The sequence below is a fragment of the Cervus canadensis genome, chromosome 18, assembly GCF_019320065.1.
Source record: "Cervus canadensis isolate Bull #8, Minnesota chromosome 18, ASM1932006v1, whole genome shotgun sequence".
Classification (NCBI taxonomy): Eukaryota; Metazoa; Chordata; class Mammalia; order Artiodactyla; family Cervidae; genus Cervus; species Cervus canadensis.
The window spans coordinates 1,651,420-1,675,835 of NC_057403.1; the positions used below are offsets into that span (position 1 = coordinate 1,651,420).

Consider the following 24,416-nt stretch of genomic DNA (forward strand, 5'->3'; position numbering starts at 1 on the left):
ACTTTGACCCTCCTCTCTGTCTCCCTAAAAGCAGGAAATCAATCCCTTACACAAAAGGTGCCTTCCTGCAGTCTGCAGGTGGAAGGACACCCTTATCACCAGAGATAGGAAATTCATTAGGGCTGAGAAGCCTGCATAAACAAACCTTGTTACTTCTTTAATTTAATACCCCCAAACCCAAACTCTTGTTTAGATTCTTCACTAATTAATCACCCAAAGCCTTGGTTTCTTTGTCATGTCAATTCCTCACAAATTTGTTTCTTTGTCTTAAAAGTATAACATAGGCCTGCTGTGGCCATGCCTTAATTTCCCTCCTGTTTCTATGAGACCTCTGTGTGCACAAGTTAAAATCAGTTTCTTTATCTCCTGTTAATCTGTTGTGGTCACTTCCTAAGTAGTCCAACCACAAGAACTTAAGAGAAGTGTGAGTATATGTGTGTGTTGGAGGGAGTTTCTGCTATTGTTCGATTTGAGGTAATTTTACTAAAATTTTTTGAATGGTATAGCTACAAAGAGCGAGTTTTCATGCATGTTGCAGTTGAAAAATCTATCCAAAACCCAATCATGTCATTTAAAAAGTGGCATAGTAGTTAAGAATCTGCCTGCCAATGCAGGAGACACAAGGTCGATCCCTGAATCGTGAAGGTCCCCTAGAGAAGAAAATGGCAATCCACTCCAGTTTTCTTGCCTGGAAAATTCCATGGACAGGTGAGCTACAGTCTATGGGGTTGCAAAGAGTTGGACACAACTGAGTGACTGAGCACACACACACAATAGATAACATTGCTTTCATATGTTAAAAAAATTGAATAGACAATTTATGAGAAGAAGAAATACTGATTGAAAAATAACACATGGAAATATTCTACCTCTCATCAATCAAATATATAGAAATCCAGCTTCAGTGTTCGAGACAGATGAGCAAATATTAGAAAAACTACTTCTGAAAATAAATCCTCAGAGGTCAACAACCCCAAAAAAGCAAAAACAATGAAAAGTTAAAATATGCACATTGATATATAGTGTAGCCTTATTCAAAATATTGAATACTTGGAAATGATGCTTAAAATTGAAAAAAGAATAGTGGACAAATAACTTATGGCATGCTTTATATGAAGAAATACTATTCAAGGATTAAATTCACCTTTGCAAAATATTGTAATATCATGGAAACATTTGTTTTATATTACTTGAAAAGATATATACTTTATAGATACATTATTTAATATGATATTGAAATTATTTATAGTTTAAACTGTAAAGTATGAGAAAAGTATACTGAAAATGTTAATTTTTATCAGTGACTGTATCTGGTATTCTGGGTATTCATTTTTTCCCTATTTTTCTATTTTCTATATCCCAAATATTTTCTCATGAGCACATATCAATTTTTAAAATGAATAAAAATAAATCTCATTAAAATTATTTATAAGATGAGCCTTAGTGTTTGGAAGGATTTTTGAGTGGGATTTACCATTTTATTAAAAACCTGAAATAAGCTAATCACCACCACCTCCCCAAAATGTTGAAAGATGTCATTTGAATAGCATGGATTACACCTCCAGAAAAGTAGATCACATTCCTGCTTCATTATTACTTTAGAAAACTCACCTTTCAACCATCTGCAATACGGGCCATCATTCATATCAAACTTAATTAGAAAACAGTTTGGAAGTTGGAGAAATTCCTAATTTAAATCAATTAAAGGGAAAGTTGTCAGGTTCGCTTTGGGTTTGCTTCTCTCTGCTCTCAGAGCAGGACTGGAGAGATCTGTCTTCCCCAATCTCCCTGTATCCTCCAGGATTGTGTCATAGTGTTCAGCGTGTAAATCTAGGAACTCATGGTGGCAATTAGCATCTGAGACTCCTGCTATAGCTAGAAGTCCGGGGTGACAAACGAAGACATCCCAGGACTCCACGCTAAAAATTCTTTGATGGGTACTTCTATTCACAATGACATCTCTAGTTGGTGGGGTCAGGCAACCCTGTTCTCTAGTCCTATTTCCATCCTCTGTTGAGAGCTCTTCTTCCTTCCCTCACCCATGCCCTAAATCCTGTTGTGTCAGAGTTAATCTAGTCATCAAATGGAAAAAGCATGTCAGATAGTGATTATTTAAGGAGCACACTCCTTTCACAGAATAGATCATTATAGGTTCTTTACCTCTCCATTGCTAAAATAAGATTCCTTGCCTTATCTGTCGCCTGCCCATATCCCCCATGGCTTAAAATGTGTGCTCCCTCTCCCCCCAACTTATAGGGAACTACTTTCAGTATAGTAATTTCATTTTTTCATGCATTCTAAAATTGTCATTATCTGCCAAGCACAGGGGATAAGATATATTCTCCAAGGTGATTTTATATAGATACATAGACAGATAGTTTTTTTCCCCCCAAATTAAAAGATTTATTCTCCAAGGCAATTTTATATAGAGAGGTAGAGAGATAGACAGGAAATGGCAACCCACTCCAGTGTTCTTGCCTGGAGAATCCCAGGGACAGGGGAACCTGGTGGGCTGCCATCTAAGGGGTCGCACAGAGTCGGACACGACTGAAGTGACTTAGCAGCAGCAGCAGCAGCAGAGAGATAGACAGACCGATGATTAGATAATTTTTTCCCCAAAATTAATGTACATGGTCATTTATATACCTGCCTTTTCTCTTAGGCTGTGCTCCACAAGAATAGGCACCAAGTTTTAATTATCTTTAGAATCCAAAGTTATAGATGACTCTCAGTTTATGACTTGGAAGGAATGAATGAAAGGTATCTCGTATTACCTTTGAGTGCAAAAGCAGTAGGAGATTTCAAAATGATGGAATTTCTGAAATCTTTCAATAATTTGAGAAATGATCCAAGATAGCTGAAATTAGACATAGCTTAAAGTTCCATATATACTATGGTTTTGACTTCCCTTTTGACTCAGCTCGTAAAGAATCTGCCTGCAATGCAGGAGACCTGGGTCGGGAAGATCCCCTGGAGAAGGGAAAGGCTACCCACTCCAGTGTTCTGGCCTGGAGAATTCCATGGACTGTATAGTCCATGGGGTCACAAAGAGTCAGTCACGACTGAGCGACTTTCACTTTCAGGCATCATACTCCACAATTGCAATAGGGGCTCACCTTCAAAAAGATGTGCCCTGCAACGAAAAAAAAAAAAAAAATTGCATAGAGTAAATCAAAAGAAGTTTCTTGACAAGAGACTAGAAAGTCTAGACTATTTTATAATGATGCACTTAAGATATTTAATAGAAAATCCTAGACTAGAGATTAGAAGACTCTATTCAGACCTTCTCTCTCTATAGTCAAAATAGAAAAGAAAGTCAAAACAATTACCCAAGTAATTAGGATGATTAGATTTTCTATCTCCTCACATACTTTTGATGTGTAACTTTGTCTCCTATCAGATTATAAACCCTTTATGGTCAGAAATTCTACTTTTCTTTGCATTTCCAAGATTGCCTCTCCTGAATGTGTCTTACTTAGTAGGTAGTCATTTGGTTAATTGTTATAAACTAGCTAGTGTAGAATAGACAGGTTCCAGAGACCTGAGTTCCCTTACTTTATCGTAGTTTCTTCTGGCACCTCAATCCCAATTTATGAAAGTTCTTTCTGAAGGGTTAGTCCCATATGAAAGAGCCCAGGGCAGAGAAAGGGGGGCGCTGCTAAAACAAGAGGCATCTACGGCATACCTCACAGGTTTAAACTTGAATATGTCGTAAAATTATGTCAGACACTTTTTATTTATTTATTTTTAAAAAATTTTTATTGGAGAGTATAGCTGATTTACAATGTTGTGTTAGTTTCAGAGGTACAGCAAACTGAATCAGTTACACATACACATATGTCCACTCTTTTTAGTTAGTATTCTTTCTTCACCTTGGTTATTGTTGGTGTTTTTTTTTTTTTTTTTTTTTTTTCCATTTATTTTTATTAGTTGGAGAGGTATCTAGACTCACATCTAGGGCTTCCCTGTTGGCTCAGACAGTAAAGAATCTGCCTACAATGCGGGAAACCAGGGTTTGATCCCTGGGTCTAGAAGATCCCCTGGAGGAGGGAATGGCAACCCCCTCCAGTATTCTTGCTTGGAGAACCCCATGGACAGAGGAGCCTGGAGGGCTAGCTACAGTCTATGGGCTCACAGAGTTGGACACAACTGAGTGACTAACACTTTCATTTTCAGGCTCACATCTAGATATTCTGATCTAACATTCTGGACTGTAGTCCAGAAAACACATTTTATTTATTTATTATTGAATATTAACATCAGAGAAGGCAAGGGCACCCCACTCCAGTACTCTTGCCTGGGAAATCCCATGGATGGTGGAGCCTGGTAGGCTGCGGTTCATGGGGTCCCTAAGAGTCGGACATGACTGAGCGACTTCACTTTTACTTTTCACTTTTATGCACTGGAGAAGGAAATGGCAACCCACTCCAGTGTTCTTGCCTGGAGAATCCCAGGGGTGGGGGAGCCTGGTGGGCTGCCTTCTATGGGGTCGCATAGAGTCAGGCATGACTGAAGTGACTTAGCAGCAGCAGCAGCAGCAGAGTATTAACATAATTGATGTATGACATTGTATTAATTTCAGGTGTACAAAATAATGATTTGATATTTACATATGTTGCAAATGATTACCACAATAAGTCTACTTAATATTCATCTTATGTATTATATAATGTGTTTTCTAGCATACATTAAGGATAAGACTTATTGACTACTATAAGACTTTTATTTGCTACTATAATAGCTACAGAAAAAAATAAGAGGACTGAAAGAAGCATCTGCTATTGCCTCTGCACAGCTCACTAAGGAACCTACGGGGAGGAGGATTGGGGCAGAGGGGGCGCCTGGTAATGCCAGAGGGACAGAGAACACAGTGGTTGTTATCCAGCCTAAGGAGTGTGATACAAGAGAGAGAGAGAAATAAAGAGCAGGGGGGGTGGCTAACAGCCCAGATTTCATGAGGGAGACACAAGTGGGGGACAAAGATGTCACAGCAGTTGGGAATCATTGCGTCAGAGCCCGCAACACGTCCATCACCACCATGGTGTCCATCACTGTCTTCTCATTGTTGACTGTCAGCTGCGAAGCCCGAGTGGGCGGGGTATCAAAGGGTCAGCAGGACTAGGCTCCCACTGGTCAGTGTCCTTCCTCCAAACCTATACCCACCACATGCCCCACAAGGGACACAACCCAGCTGATGGTGGGACCATCAGCTCCCCTGTGGCTGGATGGAGACTGTCAGATCTGGGTTCGAAGCTGGTTGAGTCACAGAAGTTAATGCCCATTACAGCAGTTGCAGATTTTCTGAGCAGTAGGTGTTCAATTTCAGGATGCTGATAGTTGATGGAGAAGTGGATGTGCTCAGCCACCCCGTGAGAGTCTTGGGAAAAAGGCTGGCTGCTGAGAGTGTAATTCACAAACAGCCCCTCACCAGCTAAGAGGGGCAGCAGCTCCTGCCTCCCAACAGCAGATATTGGAATCAGGATTGAAGGAACCAGGAGGGGGAGTCCGTGAGTTTCAGGTCCTCTAGGTCAGCAGCCAGAGTGCTGGACACAACCATGGGAGGAGAGATGGGCCAGGCACTGGGAGGGATGAAGTACTTTAGATCTGCTGCTGCTGCTCCAGGGGCACTTTTGCCACTGGATTTTTGTTTTTTAGTTTTCCTCTAGGAGGCAGGATTCATCTGCTCTTCCTCAGACTCTGCTGTCATCTCCGGACTCTGATGAGCCACTGCTGGAATCGTCGCCATCGTCCAAGAAGAATTCTCCTCACTCTGATCACTCCCACTGCCCTTCCCCTCTCCTCATCCTGGTCTTCAGTACTGGACTCATGACTGGACTTTCAGGAACTGCTTTTGCTGCTGCTCTTACTGTGTGATTCAATCTCAGAGTTGCTGCTTGTAGACTCTATGAGCTCTGACTCCCCTTCAAAATCTGAGCAGAAAGGTTTCTCCTTCCTCTTCTACTGATTTGATCTTGTGGTCCATTCAGGTACGCCAGGAGCCTAGAGTTCTTCTGGACAGTCTGGGAGCTTTTGGTAGCCCGTGACCATGGCATGGAGCAGATGGGACAGTAAGTCCATCAGAAAGTGGTCCTGGTCTTTGAAGGATGATTCCAAGACTGGGGCTGGTTTGGGTGCTAGGAAGAGCACCTTGGCATGGTGGCTGAGGACCCCACACTACTCCAAAGGGGCCATAAATTGCTGGGTGAAGTGAACTTGGTCTCTGATATCACAGTTCTTATTACACTTGTCAGACTCAGTACAGATAGGGTCAGCAGTTGTGATCTGCTTAGAGCTGGTCAGGTAAAGCTTAGCCACCAGGTTGATGATAACTTGCAGCTTAAACAACTTGACTATCTCAAGATGTCAGATGTAATCCTAGGAACATGCGCACAGTACTCACCCATGAGCCACAGGATGCTGACTCAGGCCATGGGCACCTGGATATTCTCTGTGAGCTTTGCCAAGTGTTTGATGATCAAATACTGTGCTGGGTGCATCTGCAGCAGTTTCTTCATGATGGCCACTGACTCTGTGATCATGAGCTTATCACAGCTGCACCAGGTCATTGAGGCAGATGTCACCTATTTGGCCTATGTTAGGTGTCCAGTGGCTTGGACCATGGCTGCAGTAAAGTCCTTGTCTGTGCTGAGAATGTAGGTTTGGAATTCCTATAGGGAAATATAGATGTTAGTCTCATATGCCAGGTTGGTCAGTGCTTCCAGCATCAGGATCTTATCTGAGTGGGGTTGATGGACCTGATGTAGAAACTCTTCTAGTAGGGCACAATGGACATGGCAGCCAATTCTGGAGCATCACATACTGCACCACACTGCATGCAGAGGATGGGTCCGAGGTACTTGGGCCCCTCAGAAGGGGCAAGGGGCAGCAGGTCGGGGCAGAAGGGAAGTGGGGCAAATAGGAGGGAGGAAAGGAGAAGTGGGAGGAGCACGCCAGTGAGTTGAGGACATCAGTGAGAGGAGGACAGGCCTTGGATCAGTGCAGGGGTAGGTGAGCTAGGCTGGGGAAGTTGGAGAGGGTGTGATGCACTAGGAGTCCTAGAGATGCCTTGTTTTTTAAGAGCACAAACTATTTTATTTAACCACGTACAGTGTAACAATTTGCAATTAGGAAAAACAGCTCCTCCCTTAAAGAAAGCTTCTTCCATCAGTTGCTGGCAGTTTGGGAATTCCCTGGTTGTCTAGTGGAGGGCCCAGGTTCATTCCCTTCATTCCTTGATTGGGGAACTAAGATCCCACCAGCTGCAAGGCCAAAAAAAAAAAAAAAAGTTGCTGGCAGTCGACGCAGAGGACAACCAGGCAAGTGAGCAAGCCGGGAGAGCCAGGAGGGCTGTACCAGAGAATAATAGGCTGCCGGTTATAAAGTCCAGCCTTTCTCAAGGTGGCAAGAACAAATGAATCCAGTCCTACAAGTCTGTGAAATCTTGTGGATAACATTCTGTAGGTTTCTCCTAGATGGTCAAGTGAATCAGAAAAATGGGGAAGACCTGCGTTACTTCCGTATTTACAGGATTCTCGCAGGTTAACTTAAAATACCCAATACACTAGGTTCCCGCAGCAGAACACACAGAAATTGTTTCCTAATGATTTTTATATCTAAATCTTTTTTTTCCAGTTTCTTTACACTTAAGAATGTGAACTGTTTGCAGAACTATTGATGAAGACTGAAAGCTTTGAGTCCAACAAGAGGAGGTCTTTTTGGGGGGGTTGGGGGAAGAACGTTTAATATGGTTGCTTGGAGAGGGAAGTGGCAGCCCACTCCAGTATTCTTGCCTAGCGAATCCCATAGAGGAACCTGATGGGCTACAGTCCATGGGTCGCAGCGTCGGACATGACTGAGCAACTAACACACACACCCACTACGGTTGATAGTCAACATATTAACCACTGTCTTAGTGTGGAAAAAACTCTATGCGCGTACATGACAGATAATACGTGGGCAGGGCGTGGGGGACTATATGGCAAGCGGGAGGAGGGAGAAGGGGCGGAGCCTAGAGTTAAAATGAAGATGGCCTTGTTGAGGTTGGAGCTCGCATGAGGGAGAGCTTGAAGACGCTGCCACCAGCCCTCAGTCCTCTAGACTGAAGAGCCTGCCCCTCAGGGAAGACTTTAAGATTCACAAATGAAGCCTCATTCTCAGAAAGTCTGGGCGCTGCTGGAGCTGGCACCTGTGCACTGAGCCCTTCAAAGGGTAAGTGGCCTCGGCGCCGTTTGAGTTTTCTCAGTTCGGGTCTGGAGGATGGGAGCCCCCGCTGGTTTTCAAAACTAGGGGTTTGGGGAGATTGTCTCTCAGGTACAGGTATAAAAAGTCGGGGTCTAAACCCTTTTTCCCTCAGGAAGGAGCTCGGAATTCGAGTTCCCTCGGAGTTGGAATTCCCTCACAGCGCAGGTCGGTGGCAGCGCTACAGCAGGTGGAGTTCATGACGAGATTGTGTCTCGGACTCTCGTGGCCTCATCCTCGGGGGCCTTTCCTCATTGGCTGGAGGTGTAGGAGTCGCTCAGACTCTGTTGTTTGTGTCTTACCTGGAGGAAGTTGTTCTAGTTATATGTGGCTGCAGGTTCAGCGTGTTTGTGGGGGGCGGTGAGTTCTAGGTTTTCCTACGGTGGTGCCGTCCTAACACCAGGAACAGTGCTGGAGGCTTCGAGTCTGAAATTAGACCCAGGTGCCTGCCCGGTGTAAACAAGCATCAGCTGTTCTTAATGTCTAGGTGGTTCATGGACCACAGACTGAGGAAATTCCCTGAGGAATAGTCCTTCCACATCTCCTGCCTCTTTATCTAATGGGTCAGGTGGTTGTCCGTTCCCTCCAGAGTCATATGGAGAAGGCAGGGTGTGGTCTTGCCCAGACAGTCTTGGAAATCAACATAATGGGACCATCAATGTGATTTTTATTAATTGTCCTAGCTCCAGAGAGTTTTCTTTGAAGTTATTTTCTTGTTGCTTCACAATGGACACCTGCCCTCCCATCACCTTAATAATCCATCTCCTATTAAAAGTGTTCAGACTTTACCTGAAGAACTGAAATGGTGGTGAATTTTGTTGAATCCCTTTGGGGTGTCATCTCAATTTATGCTTACTTAGCTTGTGGGCTTATGGGACATTTTTGGGGCACGTTCTACTACTCCAGCAATGAGCTCTAGGAAGATCCAGAGGCACAGGGTCTCTCAGCATCTTGGCGCTGACCTGATAGAAATCACAAGAAGCAAATGAGGAAGAGTTTAAAAATTGTGTTCTAAATAGTGCAACTATATGCTTGTATATAGTTGTAAATGCATAGGAAATTGTTTTGAAAAAACACACACCCAGGCTACACCTAGGGCAGGGAACTAGGCCTGGGGGGCAGGGGGTGGGTAGTAAAAGCGGCCTTCATCATTGTAAGTTTTCTATCCATGTAAATTTTTTTTCAAAATATCTTTTGAGTTGCTTTGGTTTTATGTTACAGTTGTTACGTTTTCAAATACATCTTGCATATATGTTTCTATTTATTTTGGCTGCACTGGGTCTTTGTTGCTGGGCACAGGTTTTCTCTAGTTGTGGAGATCAGGGGCTACTCTTTGTGGTGCGCGGGGCTTCTCATTGCAGTGGCTTCTGTTGTTGCAGATTAGGGGCTCTAGATGGGTAGGCTTCAGTAGTTGTGGCCTGTGGGCCCAGTATTTTCAGCTCTCTGGCTCTAGAACACAGGCTTAATAGTTGTGGTGCATAGTCTTAGTTGCTCCATGGCTTGTGGCATCTTCCTGGACCAGGGGTTGAACCCATGTGTCCTGAATTGGCAGGTGATTCTTGATGCGGAACCACCGGGGAAACCCTTGCATGTGTATTTTTAAAGTTGGTGATACTATTAATGCACTTAAAAATATTTTGGCTATCTCTAGTCTAATAATAACAAAAAATTATACCAATAAGTAACCCTATCACAAAACTTCTTTTTTTTTTAAATAGAGTGAGAGGATTACAGTGAAGGATTCTTTACCCCTTAAAGTGTGTACTGAAGGCTTCCCTCATGGCTCAGACAGTAAAGAATCTGCCTGCAATGCAGGAAACCAGGTTCTATCCTTGAATCGGGAAGATCCCCTGGACAAGGGAATGACTACCTACTCTAGTATTCTTGCTAGGCAGAATTCTCTCCATTTATGACAAAACATCACCATTGAAGCCTCTTTTAGGAACATATCTATAGAAATTTCCTGGTGGCATTTTTGGAAGAGGACATTTTTTTTTTCATGTGTCACCTGAAAGGAGGTAGCTCTTGTCTGAAGTACAGGATCTCTGAGTGACCCAAAGTTATGTTCAAATGTATAGCTAGATCAATATCTATAGTATATGAATATATAAATTAAATAAAATGCCTTGACGGAGGTAATGTTACATGCGTACATACTTGACATATCCTGATACCCATGTGTTTCTTCACAGTGGGACCTTCTTTCTTAGCTGGTGTTTACCTAGCAAATGGCAATTGACACTGGAAGAGTTGGATATAAATATTATGATCACTGTAGCATGGCAGAGAGAGAGAGAAGATGCTGAGTATGGCATTCAGGTTAAAGCAGTAGGTCTAAACCTTGACTGCACATTATTACTGCCTAGGGAGCTTTTAAAAAGACATAGTGGAGCCCCACTCTCATAGATTCTGATTTAATAGGCTGAGATGGGGCTCAAGAAATATTGGTTTTAAAAGCTCCTCATTTGATTTTCATGTGCAAGCAGGGTTGAAAATCACTAGAAAAGAAAAATCCATAGTGGTGAGTGGTGGAGCCAACTTGGGTAACAATCAATTGGTAAGCATTTCATACTTGAATATTTTGGTCAATTGTATTATCAGAACTGAATAATGCTAGTAAGGATTCTGAGACATGAGAGAAACCAGTTGAAGTGCATACCAGGGCAGCACAATACTTTGGGACACATTGAAAAGAAGAAGAAAGACTAGAATAGATACTTTGTATTCATTCTAATGGACCTGGACAGGGTTATTTCTGAGAATTTTCTATTTAGTCTAATCAAGAATTATGCAAATTTAGCTCTCTTACCTAACTCCTTGGCTTCTCAGGTGGCTTAGTGGCTTCTCACTTCTCAGTGGCTTCTCAGTGCCTGCAGTGCAGGAGATGTGGGTTCAATCCCTGGGTCAGGAAGATCCTCTGGAGAAGGAAATGGCAACCTACTCTGGTATTCTTGCTTGGGGAATTCAGTGGACAGAGGACTCTGGCAGACTAGTCTATGGGGTTGCAAAAGGGTTGGACATGACTTAGTGACTAAACAACAAAAACCTAACTCCTTAACCCCAGAATGAACACATACATAGAGTGATTTTCTTGCACAAGTCAACACAGTCTAACTAGTGCTCAGGGAGATGCTAGTTTGGTAATCACACTCACAAATAGTTGATCTGGATGATTCCACTTCATTATTGAAAGTACAGTCTTAGGACTATTATCATGTAAATGTTATTCTTCTACAATTCTGTGTTTAAATATAAAGTATGCTTCTCATCTATTCTTCCCAGGCCTTTGGGGGTCCATCTGCTTTCTTCCTTCTCTCTTCTATTGTTCTATTGGCTGGGAAGGCTAGATTTGGGCTTCATTCTCTGGGCATTTCAAACTGTATGCATACATATTTTGATCATAATAATGGTCTTATTGGTTTAGGTTATTAAATGCATGACTATTTTAAAAATGTATGCTACTATTAACAAAATAAACAAAGAATTTAATAGGCCCCAGAAACTAGCATACAATTCATAACTTGTATGATTTTTCCATATTATTTTAAAAAAGACAAATATCTTTTAAAAATTTATTTTATGATTTTTTATGCATCTTCATTTATTATATGGAGTTTGATAATTAAACACTCTTCCTTTTATTTTTTACTTTTAACTTTTACTCCTTTTTGAAATAATCCTGGAGTCCAACATGAGGCTTTTGGATTAGTTTTTTTTTTTTTAACTTATTTTTAATTGGAGGATACTTACTTTACAGAATTTTGTTGTTTTCTGTCAAACTTCAACATAAATCAGCCATAGGTATATATATGTCCACTCCCTCTTGAACCTCCCTCCCATCTTCCTCCCCATCCCATCCCTCTAGGTTGATACAAAGCCCCTGTTTGTGTTCCCTGAGACAAACAGCAAATTCCCATTGGCTATCTATTTTACATATGGTAATATAAGTTTCCATGTTACTCTACTCTCTCCATACATCTCACCCTCTCCTCCCCTCTTCCCATATCCTTAAGTCTGTTCTCTATGTCTGTTTCTCCATTGCTACCCTGCAAGTCAATTATTCAGTACCATCTTTCTAGATTCTGTGTATACACAATATTTATCTTTCTCTTTCTGACTTACTTCACTCTATATAATAGGCTCTACGTACATCCACCTCAAAATCTCTGCAGATGGTGGTTGCTGCCATGAAATTAAAAGACACTTACTCCTTAGAAGGAAAATTATGACCAACCTACATAGCATATTAAAAAGCAGAGACATTGCTTTGCCAACAAAGGTCTGTCTAGTCAAGACTATGGTTTTTCCAGTGGTCATGTGTGGATGTGAGAGTTGGACTGTAAAGAAAGCTGAGCGCCGAAGAATTAATACTTTGAACTGTGGTGTTGGAGAAGGCTCTTGAGAATCCCTTGGACTGCAAGAAGATCCAAGCAGTCCATCCTGAAGGAGATCAGTCCTGGGTGTTCATTGGAAGGACTGCTGTTGAAGCTGAAACTCCAATACTTTGGCCACCTCATGTCAAGAGTTGACTTATTGGAAAAGACCCTGATACTGGGAGGGATTGGGGGCAGGAGGAGAAGGGGACGACAGAGGATGAGATGGCTGGATGGCATCACCGACTTGATGGACATGAGTTTGAGTAAACTCTGGGAGTTGGTGATGGACAGGGAGGCCTGGCGTGCTGTGATTCATGGGGTTGCAAAGAGTCGGACACAACTGAGCATCTGAACTGAACTGAACATTCACCTCATTAAAACTGACTCAAATGCATTCCTTTTAATGGCTGAGTATAGTCCATTGTGTATATGTACCACAACTTCTTTATCCATTCATCTGTCAATGGACATCTAGGTTGCCTCCATGTTCTAGCTATTGTAATAGTGTTGCAGTGAACATTGGGGTACGTGTGTCTTTTTCAATTTTGGTTTCCTCATGGTATATACCTAGGAGTGGGATTGCTGGGTCATATGGTGGTTTTATTCCTAGCTTTTTTTTAAAGGGATCTCCATACCATCTTCCATAGTGGCTGTATGAGTTTACATTCCCACCAACCGTGCAAGAGGGCTCCCTTTTCTCCACACCCTCTCCAGCATTTATTGTTTGTAGACTTTTTCATGATGGCCATTCTGACCAGTGTGAGTTGATATCTACTATACTTTTGATTTGTGTTTCTCTAATAATGAGTGATATTGAGCATCTTTTCATGTGTTTGTCAGCCATCTGTATGTATTCTTTGGAGAAATGTCTTTTTCCCACTTTTTGATTGGGTTGTTTGTTTTTCTGGTATTGAGTTGTCTGAGTTGCTTGTATACTTTGGAAATTAATTCTTGGTCAGTTGTTTCATTTGCTATTATTTTCTCCCATTCTGAGGGTTGTCTTTTCACCTTGCTTTTAAAAACTTTTAAGTTTAATCAGGCCCCACTTGTTTACTTTTGTTTATATTTCCATTAATTTAGGACATGGGTCATAGAGGATCTTGCTTTGATTTATGTTGTTGAGTGTTCTGCCTATGTTTTCCTCTAAGAGTTTTATAGTTTCTGGTCTTATATTTAGGTCTTTAATTCATTTTAAGTTTATCTTTGTGTATGGCATTAGGAAGTGTTCTAATTTCATTCTTTTACATATAGCATTCCAGTTTTCCCAGCACCATTTACTGAATATTCTTACCCCCTTTGTCAAAAATAAGGTACTTGCATAGCATGGGTTTATTTCTGGGCTTTCTATCTTGTTCCATTGGTCTATATTTCTGTTTTGTGCCAGTACCTTACTGTCTTGATGACTGTAGCTTTGTAGTAAAGCCTGAAGTCAGGAAGCATGATTCCTCCAGCTCCATTCTTCTTTCTCAAGATTGCTTTGGCTATTCGAGGTCATCGTGTTTCCATATGAATTGTGAAATTTTTTGTTCTAGTTCTGTGAAAAATGCCATTGGTAATTTGATAGAGATCGTGTTGAATCTGTAGATTGCATTTGGTAGTATAGACATTTTTGCAATATTGATTCTTCCTACCCAGGAACATGGAATATCTCTCCATCTGTTCATGTTGTCTTTGATTTCTTTCATCAGCATCTTATAATTTTCTCTATACAGTTCTTTTGTCTTCTTAGGTAGATTTATTCCTAGATATTTTATTCTTTTTCTTGCAATGGTGAATGGCATTGATTCCTTAATTTCTCTTTCTGATTTTTCGTTGTTAGTATATAAGAATGCAAGTGATTTCTGTGTATTGATTTTGTATCCTGTGACTTTGTTAAATTCACTGATTAGCTATAGTAATTTCCTGATAGTATCTTTAGGGTTTTCTATGTATAGTATCATGTCATCTGCAAACAGCAAGAACTTTACTTCTTTTCCAATCTGGATTCCTTTTATTTCTTTTTCTTCTCTGATTGCTTCCATAGGACTTCCAAAATTATGTTGAATAATAGTGGTGAGAGTGGACACCCTTGTTTTGTTCCTGATCTTAGGGGAATGATTTCAGTTTTTCACCACTGAAAATAATGTTTGCTGTGGGCTTATCATATATGGCCTTTATGTTGAGGTAAGTTCTTTCTATGCCCATTTTTTGAAGAGTTTTAATCATAAATGGGTGCTGAATTTTGTCAGAGGGTTTTGCTGCATCTATTGAGATGATCATATGGTTTTTATCTTTCAATTTATTAATATGGTGTTTCACATTGATTGATTTGTGTATATTGAAGAATCCTTGCATCCCTGGAATAAAACCCAACTTTATCATTGTGTATGAGCTTTTTAATGTGTTGTTGAATTCTGTTTGCTAGAATTTTGTTGAGGATTTTTGCATCTATGTTCATCAGTTAAATATTGGCCTGTAGTTTTCTTTTTTTGTGTTATCTTTGTCTGGTTTTGGTAACAAGGTGATAGTGGCCTTCTAGAATGAGTTTGGAAGTGTTCCTTCCTCTGCAGTTTTCTGAAAGAGTTTTTGAAGGATAGGCATTAGCTCTTCTCTGAATGTTTGATAGAATTCACCTGTGAAGCCATCTGGTCCTGGGCTTTTGTTTTTTTGGGAGATTTTTTGATCATAGTTTTCATTTCAGTGCTTGTAATTGAATTGTTCATAATTTCTATTTCTTCCTGGTACAGTCTTGGAAGATTGAACTTTGCTAAGAATCTGTCCATTTCCTCCAGGTTATTTTATTGCCGTATAGTTGTTCATAATTGTCTTATAATCCTTTGTGTTTCTGTATTGTCTGTTGTACAGTTGTTATTTTTAATTGTAATGTTAGCATTTTGATAGCATATTTACTAGATAATAGTAAAATAAGTAAAATAATATTTTTGGCTTAGAAAGCTTATATTTTCAGGGGCAAATGACATTTATCAAAAGGTCAGTGATGATTTCATCTGGAAAAATTCAATATATTTTTTCTAGGATTTTATTGATTATTGTGACTAAGTTAACTGTCTTGTTCATTCAGTCTGTTTTTTAAAAAAAAGCTTTAAAACGTTGGGAATGTAGATATGCATTTGCATTTTTTTCAGGAAGGAGAGATTAAGTGATTTTATAGTCAAAAAACAAACTAAAGAAATATAAATGTTATTTTTCCCTTTATCTATCGTATAGTTACAGAGCTGTTTTGTGACAGCACCAATAATAAATTTTAAACTTGAAAATGCTCAGGTTCTTGGTTCAGACAACAATATGTCTTTATTCTCTGCAATTTCATCTGAGAATATATATAGGGAGAAAACCAGGTAATTTTTTTTTCCTAAGGGAACATAGATTACTGCAAATTTTTTCTAAGAATCTCTTTGAGTTCTCTTATTATCTGAAGATAGTTTTCAGTTATATCTAATAATTGTCTGTACATAAATACCAGAAACAGTATTAAAGCCTTTATCAAAAGTCATTCTTAATTATTTTAATAACACTATTATTAAGTGTTAGTCTCATCACATAGAGTACTCTTTAGCAATTTATATAATTTTATTTTAAGAAAGATAACCCATATATAATCCAGGCAATTAAACATCACTGGAATTTTTTTAAGGTGAGACAGTAGTGGTCAGCATATGATCTTTGACTTTAATGAGTTTGCATTTTAACCTAGAACAGATATGGTGTAACCAAAAGTGAGATCTGGTTGCTTGTCACTCAAAAGCCGATAGAGAGACCAGGCTGATGGAAAGGAAAGTTTGCTTTATTTTGGTTGCTGGCAAACAAGGGGGAGGGCAGATGCTTGTGCACAGAACAACTCCCCCCACTCCCCCCACCCCCCACCCCCCACCCTCCACCCCGAGTGGGCAAGAGCTGTTATAGGCTGAGGGAAGGGGCCACATGCAGAAATATCACAGTCAGCTCTGACAGCTTGAAATTGGTCATCGGTGGTCTGACCAGTGTCATCTTGATTGTTTTAGGTACAGTTGTCTTTAGTTCCAGGGTTGGTTTGTTTCCATTTCCTGAGGCCATGGCTCAAAATTGGGGCAGCTTGTGTCACAGCTATGGTCTGGTTCATTGTGTACTTGACTTCTTCCACCTGCTGCAGGTTTCAGTATCTGCAAAACAGCTCACAGGATACGGCTCAGACTAGTCTCTACAGCCCTTGAGAAGGAACTAAAGGTCCTTGACTGTGCTTAATGACTACTTTATTATTATTATTTGTTCTCCTGTGACTGTTTTCCTTAGTTTCTACATTTTTGTCACTTCTCTGATTAAACTTATTCTTTGGCTAAAGTATTTCCGCAGACAAAAGGCAGGCTAAGGACATGGAGGGGAGGGGACAAGAACCATCCATTTTGGTCCTGCTCCATTTTCCTAGCACATACTTGACACTCAATAAATGGGATGTAAAGAAGGAAGAAGGGCCTCCCGGTGGCTCAGTGGTAAAGAATCAGTCTGCCAACATAGACGATGTGAGTTCAATCCCTGGGTAGGAAAGATCCCCTGGAGAAGGAAATGGCAACCTACTCCAGTAGTCTTGCCTAAGAAATCCCATGGGACAGAGGAGCCTGGCAGGTTACAGTCCATGGGATTGCAAAAGAGTTGGACATGACTTAGTGATTAAACAACAAACAAAAAGAAGAAATGAGAAAGAGTTCTACTGTCATTTTTTATCTTTTAGATTTTTTTTTCTTTTTTCCAAAACATGCATATCTGAGGCTTATTATATGTACTATATGATAAGGCTCTATTGTCTAAAGTTTTTTTGTTGTAGTATTTTACTAGAATTACCTTTTTTGCAGATATTTTGTAATATTAGATGTAAAGAAAAAGTCTCACAAGACTTTTCTATCTTATTTCCATAGCTAATCATGAGAGAGGAGTAATTTTATTTTTGAGAAGTAACAGTAAATAGGATTTATGTAATTGTGCAGTAGAGAGAGAACATATATGGTGGTTTCACATATAAGCATTTATTTCGGGATTTTAAAAACCCAAATAGATCAATTTCAATAGTACCATTGAGCACATAGCTACATTTGAAAAGTTCAGAGAATCAATTGAGTGTTTATCAAAACCATATGCTTTTATTCTCCTTGGACTTAAGAGCTGGACTAAACATATCATAAAAACAGACATTTTCATGAAGATTACAAAAAGATTTAGGCAAGAAATGTATAAGCAAATGAAAAATCAAATTGTGTTTCTGAATCAATAAAAGCAATAACACAGAAAAGTCCAAATATAAATAAAAAAGGTTTTATTTCATGCCTTCAATCAAGTATGCTGTCTGTATAGTTTAAGGAGCCTTTCATTTTTTTTGAACTGGTTCACCAGTTTATAATAGAAAGTGGAATTTAGACTGGGTCTACAGAACACTATAAGTATGATTGATGAAAAAGACTACCTTGTATATCAGGAAAGTATGGAATTTAGAGCTTTATCCTCTTATTTATTTATTTATTTGTCTATTTATTGTATCTGCACAGGCTCATAGAGTCCTAAATCTATTCGATAGATTATAATCTAATATAATTATGATTTATTTTGATGCTCACATTCTCCCAGGATGGGAACCCCATCCGTTTACTCCTGTGTTCTGACAAGTCCCATCGTTTCTTAGCTGTCTTTAACTTAAATATTAGTATATGGCTTCATGTATAGCATAAGACCTTGCTGTGGTATACTTCTGTTGCTCTTTTTACTGCCCTTTGTTGTATTACTGTTATACACTTCTAAGTACATTATAAACCTCCCATTACATTTCTTTTATTTTTACTACACATATTAAATTAATTTTACAAAGATTAAGAAGAAGAGAAAGTATGTTATAATTACACATTTATAATGTCTGGTGTCCTTAATTGCTTTATGTAGATAACCATTTCCATCAGGTATTATTTTCCTTCTGCATGAAGGACTATTTAGCATTTCTTACAGTGCAGGTCTGCTGGCGATGAATTCTTTTAGCCTTAGATGTCTGAGAAAGTATTTCATCATTTTTGAAGACTTATTTTACTCTGTTGTCAATTCTAGGTTGATAGTGTTTTCTTTTAGTAGAGTAGTTGCTCCACTTTCTTCTGACTTGCATTGTTTCTGATGAAAAATCTGTCATTCTTTCTTTATTCTCTCTTTTTCCCTACCCACAGCAGTCCTGTAGAATGAGCATTTACTAAATTTCTCAGATGAAACAGACTGATGCTGGAGGCGGGGAGAGATACTGTCTCCAATGTCATTTAGGGGATATTCAAAACATACCACTTTTTTCCAGCTGTTTTTAAGACTTTATCATTGTTGTTAAGCAATTTAAGATGTGCTTTTGTGTTGTTTCCCTCATGTTTTCTGTGCTTGAGAAAACATTGAGCTTCTTGGATCTGTGGAATATAGTTTTCATCAAACTGGAAACATTTCAGCCATTATTTCCTCCAATCTATTTTTTTTCTCCTGCTTCCTGCCCTGAGGTTTTTTTTTGTTTTTTTTTTAGTTACACATGTGATAATCCACTCAAAATTGTCTTCCAGTTCACTGATGATACATTCACTTTTTTCATAGTCTTCACACACTGTTTCATTTTGGGTAGATTCTATTTGCTGTGTATTCAAGTCCACCAATCTTTTCTTCTGAAGTACCTCCTCTGTTTTCAATCCAAACAAGTATGTTTCATGTCAGACGTTGTAATTTTCATATATAGAAGTTCAATTTATTTTTTGTATCATTCATGTCTCTCTATTTAACATGTTTATTATTTCGCCATTTGTCTTGGAATATAGAACTGTAACAGTAACAGTTTAATGTCTTTGTTCACTAATTCTATTATCTATTATTATTCATTTTTCAGTCTGTTTTATTGATTGATTTTTCTCTTGCTTATGGGTCATACTTTCCTGATTCTATTTGCTTACTTTGTAGTTTTTCCTGGAATGCCAGATTGCTGCTGAATATTTTTGTATGTCTATAAATATTCTTGAGCTTCATTCTAGAATGCAATTATGTTACTCAGAAATCCTCTTGAGATTACTTCTAAGCTACGTTTAGTAGCATTAGATTAGACTAACCTACATCTAACTTTGTCCCACTACTGAGACACTGCCGAGTTTTCTAAGTATGCTATATTTTTTTAAATGTGAATTATAAGGTTTTTTTCCCTTTTTGATTGCATGATACTTTCCCCACTCTCAAGTCATCTCTCTTACACACATTTATCAGTCAAAAGTTGAAGACTTGAGGAAATGCTGTGCTGGGCTCTCTTGTTTTATTTCTGTATAGATCCTGTCCCTCTAATATTTTGATCTGCAAACCTTTCCCATCTTGACCTCCTTCTTTTAATCACCTTCTGTTCACCCCATTGATGAGGAAGGGATTTCCCCCCTAGAATTACGGAAGTAGCCAAACACATGAAACCCAATACTGGGTACATGAGATTGACTGTAGTCATGTATACTGACACTGTTAGTCACATACACTTAGAGCCTAGTGGAGGACAGCACAGCACACAACATGGACCATATCAAGGTGGTACTCAGGGACAGTGTGAACAGCTGGAGACTTTGGGAGATAGGCTTTGAAGTGCTAAGGGATGTGGCCACCTCAGTTATTGCATGAGGCTGTGATTGGCTTGTTTAATAATTCATTGGGCTGTCAGGAAACTGAAAACCACTACTCAAAGATAAGCAAGCACCTTGCCTGGTCTTTCTCATAAGGAAGGTTGTTTGGTTGGGGGACCTCATCTGCCAGAGCAGAGTTGGAAGGGGAACTTATGGTTATACCATTTGAGGCCCTTTTGAATTCCCCAGGCTTTGTAGGTGGCACATAATATTGGATCTTAATTTTAGGCTTTGCACCACATCCCCCAAACTCCCATCTCCATCCTTTCAGTTCAGTGAGAAGGAGCCCCAGGAGGGCTCTGACTGGGTCTTCCCTTTTGGCACTGCTGTCTGGAAACCCTCCCAAGGCAATAAGCAGGGGATAGTCAGAGTTTACCTCTCTCGGATATCACTGTCCTGGGTTACCTAACGTGCAAGGTTGGAGAACAATATTTCATAGATATCTGTTTGTGTTGTTGTTCTTAGTGAAATGATAAAAGTGGCATGTGCTACTTCCTCTTGGCCTCAGCTTACCGTAGAGAACTTTGACAGGATGTACATGATAAATTTAGGTTAATGAAAAATTTATCATTGTTAAACAAATGATATTTGATCAACAAGAGGGAAATTTCACCAGGATTGCTTTTAAACAACTTCCTATTCCTCTAGAATCCTATAAATAGTATGACTATAGTATAACTAGGGGGGAAGGCTGTAAAGGGAAAAAATACCTTCCTAGTATTTGAAAAAGAAGGAAAGGGTAAATCATGTAAGTAACCAATATTCTTAGCTTTAGCATTCTCCTGCATTTTATTAATATATTTGAATCTGGAAGCTTGTGTTTTCCAAAATGAAGAGCGAATTTAGGCAGTTGAATTTGAATAAGATGTTAAACTCTTAGTATCATTGCTGATATCTAAAAGAAATAAAGTGGAGATGACATGCAAATCAATGATTTGCTGCAAAGATATGATATAAAACATCCATAGGCACTTTATAGAAGGTTTGTCACACAATAGGTGCTCAATAAATATTTCTCTTTAAGCCACTTTGATTAATTCTTAAGGAGTTCCCTTTCTCAAAGTTTCCCATCTCCTTTTGTACAAATGAAAGGTGTTTTGCCAACTATCTGGTTCGATTTTGTTTTTGCCATTTTCCATTTCTATTTCTTCACTCTGGGAGGCTATAAACCATGCTGTGTCCATAGGTAAATAAAAAAAAAGTCCTCAGCCTCCCCAACAAAGAATATTTTTGGCATACACTCTGCACTTACATGAAGTGTCAGAATTTCAAAGCCTCCCCTAGGAGTCCAGCAAACATATCTAAGTGATTGTAAGTCCTTTTCAAGGCAGTGAGACATTCTTCAGAAAGAGAGTCAGGCTGTGTAAAGAGTCACTTGCTTATCTTATAAGACCTTTAGCGGTAGAAAAAAAAAAATACATGCAGAAAAAGAATAAGGTATTGTTAGCTCAAAAAAGGGGAGCTCACTTGAGAACTGTGAATTATTTTTGAAACCGCTGTAGTAGTATCTAGAAAAGTTCAGTCCTTCTGTGTTCAGCCCGTATGATAGTTGTGTTAACAAGTATGTATTGAGCAAATTAAATAGTTTTCGATGTATTGTACTTTAATTTGGAGATAAAGATGTTGGAAGCTCTATGGATAAGGACTTGTTAGCGCTAACATTCCAACTTTTCGGTTACTAGTTCTGTAATCTTGAGGCCATTATCTAATATCTATGAATCCCAATTTCCATCTATGTTAATTATGGTCATTTCATGGTGTTTTTCTGAGGGTTAGGAAAAACAGCAAAGATGCAGAATCAGTCATGGTCCATTTTCCTAAAAGGCCTCCAGTGAGTGATTGTTTGCTATCACTACTAGTAAAACATTAGCTATTGCTACATTTACCATTAAATGTTTGTTTTCAAACAATGGGCATTTTTAGATTCTTCCAATGCTTGCCAAAAGCAGAGCTCCTAAAATCAAAACAAGGAAACAGAGAGAAATTAAATATTATAGGCATGGTGATGGAAACTCAAAAATAAATTCTATCACGTAAGAAAACATGGCATTTAAAATACAATTATTGCTCATATAAAAGGGTAGAAAAATAGGGAGTATGGATTATCATTTTACCATTGAAACATCTCTTTCTCTGTGTACTTGTTCATTCAGCAAATGTTTGTTAAACACATGTAATGTTCGAGCCTTTATTCTCGATAAAGAAGTTAAGAAAAGTGACACACATTTCAACCCTCATGAAGATGAAATTTTAGTAAGGAGAGAGAATTAGTAAATATTGTATTGTGTTCTAGCCTATCCAGACTTATTCCCAGAGAATGGTATATATATAGACACACAGACATATACACATATATATGCATACATATATACACATATGTATGCACACATACATACGTACACATATGTATGCACACATACATACATATACACACACATATATATCTTTACATACACATATATTTTTATACACACATACATACACACACACTACTATGGAGAAAAATAAGACAGAGAAGAGGAATAATGATGTGTGTATGGTTAAAAGGATTGTAATTTTAAATAAGGTAGCCAGGGAGGGGATCAGTGAAAAAGTGTGAACAAGGACTTGAAGAAGGTATAATTTTGATTCTATTGGATAACTGAGAAGAGGGTATTTAAGGCAGAGGGATGCCTGATCCTGAGTAGAAGCGTGCTTTGTTTGTTGATGGAAAATGGAAGAGACCAGTGTAGTTAGAGTGGCATGAGCAAGGGGTCAGTCATATGATTTGAGGCTAGTTAGTGATGGGAGCGGAGAAGGCAATGGCACCCCACTCCAGTACTCTTGCCTGGAAAATCCCATGGATGGAGGAGCCTGGTAGGCTGCAGTCCATTGGGTTGCTACAAGTTGGACACGAATGAGCGAGTTCACTTTCACTTTTCACTGTCACACACTGGAGAAGGAAATGGCAACCCACTCCAGTGTTCTTGCCTTGAGAATCCCGGGGATGGGGGAGCCTGGTGGGGTCGCATAGAGTCGGACACAACTGAAGCGATTTAGCAGCAGCAGCAGCAATGAAGCGAGAGTGCTTCGATGATGCAGGGCCTCATAGACTATTCTGAGGGCTTTGGATTTTTCTTTCAAAGAGATAGGAGAAGCATTCTGACTTCTGTGTTGAGAAGAACCTCAAGGGAATTAGGGGGATAAATTAGGAAGTGGGGAGTGATTGGATTCTTGATATATTTTGATGATAACATTGACCAGATTTTTTGACTGGGATGTAGGGCAAAGAGGGAAATCAAAGATAACTCACAGGTATTGGCTTGAGCAACTGGTGGGATGAAATTTTCAAGTAGAGAGATAGAAAAGACTGTCAGAGCAGATGGTAGAGGTTGGAAGACGGTTAAGATCCAGAGACCCATTTTAGAAATTTTAATTTTGAGATGATTATTAGACATTCAAGCTGAGGTGTCATGGAAACACTTGCATAAAAACCTAAAGTTCAAGGTAGAAAGCCAGGCTAAAAATGTAAATTTGGAGTCACCAGAATATAGGTTATTTTTCCATATTTCTTTTACTCCTTATCTGTAGACACATAGAATTTACAGATCATTTTTTCAGCATTACATTGAAATAGCTTTAATATTGTCCTATAGCAACATTTAGCATTGTTTTAAGGGCAGTGGAAGGTATGTGGCAGATCTAGGTATAAATGGTCCCATTTTATCAGGTATCATTTTTACAGCTTTGACCTTGGACATGCTGTTTTCAATTTGTGATCCTCAGGGTCTTCAACTGCAAATAAAAGATAATAACATAAGATTTTTGTGAGGATGACATTACAATACCATTGTTCACAATTTTAGTTTATTATTTTTTTTGTTTTTTATTTTTTTTCATTTATTTTTATTAGTTGGAGGCTAATTACCCCACAATATTGTAGTGGCTTTTGTCATACATTGACATGAATCAGCCATGGATTTACATGTATTCCCCATCCCGATCCCCCTCCCATATATTTAGTTTATAATTTAAGTGATATAGGATGTGCAATGCATTAAATGCTTCATAACTACCACCTAGTTTAATCCTTACTAAAAAATAAAGGTAGGTGAAATTATCCCAATAGGAATACTGATCCTCATCACATTAACTAATGTGCTTGCGCTAACATAGTTAGCAGGTAGCAGAATCA

The 24,416-nt window shown here is 39.1% G+C and overlaps 1 pseudogene; it reads right to left on the reverse strand.

The window, feature by feature from the left end:
* Window positions 1-5,153: 5,153 nt before the first annotated feature.
* Window positions 5,154-7,454, reverse strand: LOC122420425 (annotated as a pseudogene).
* Window positions 7,455-24,416: the final 16,962 nt, after the last annotated feature.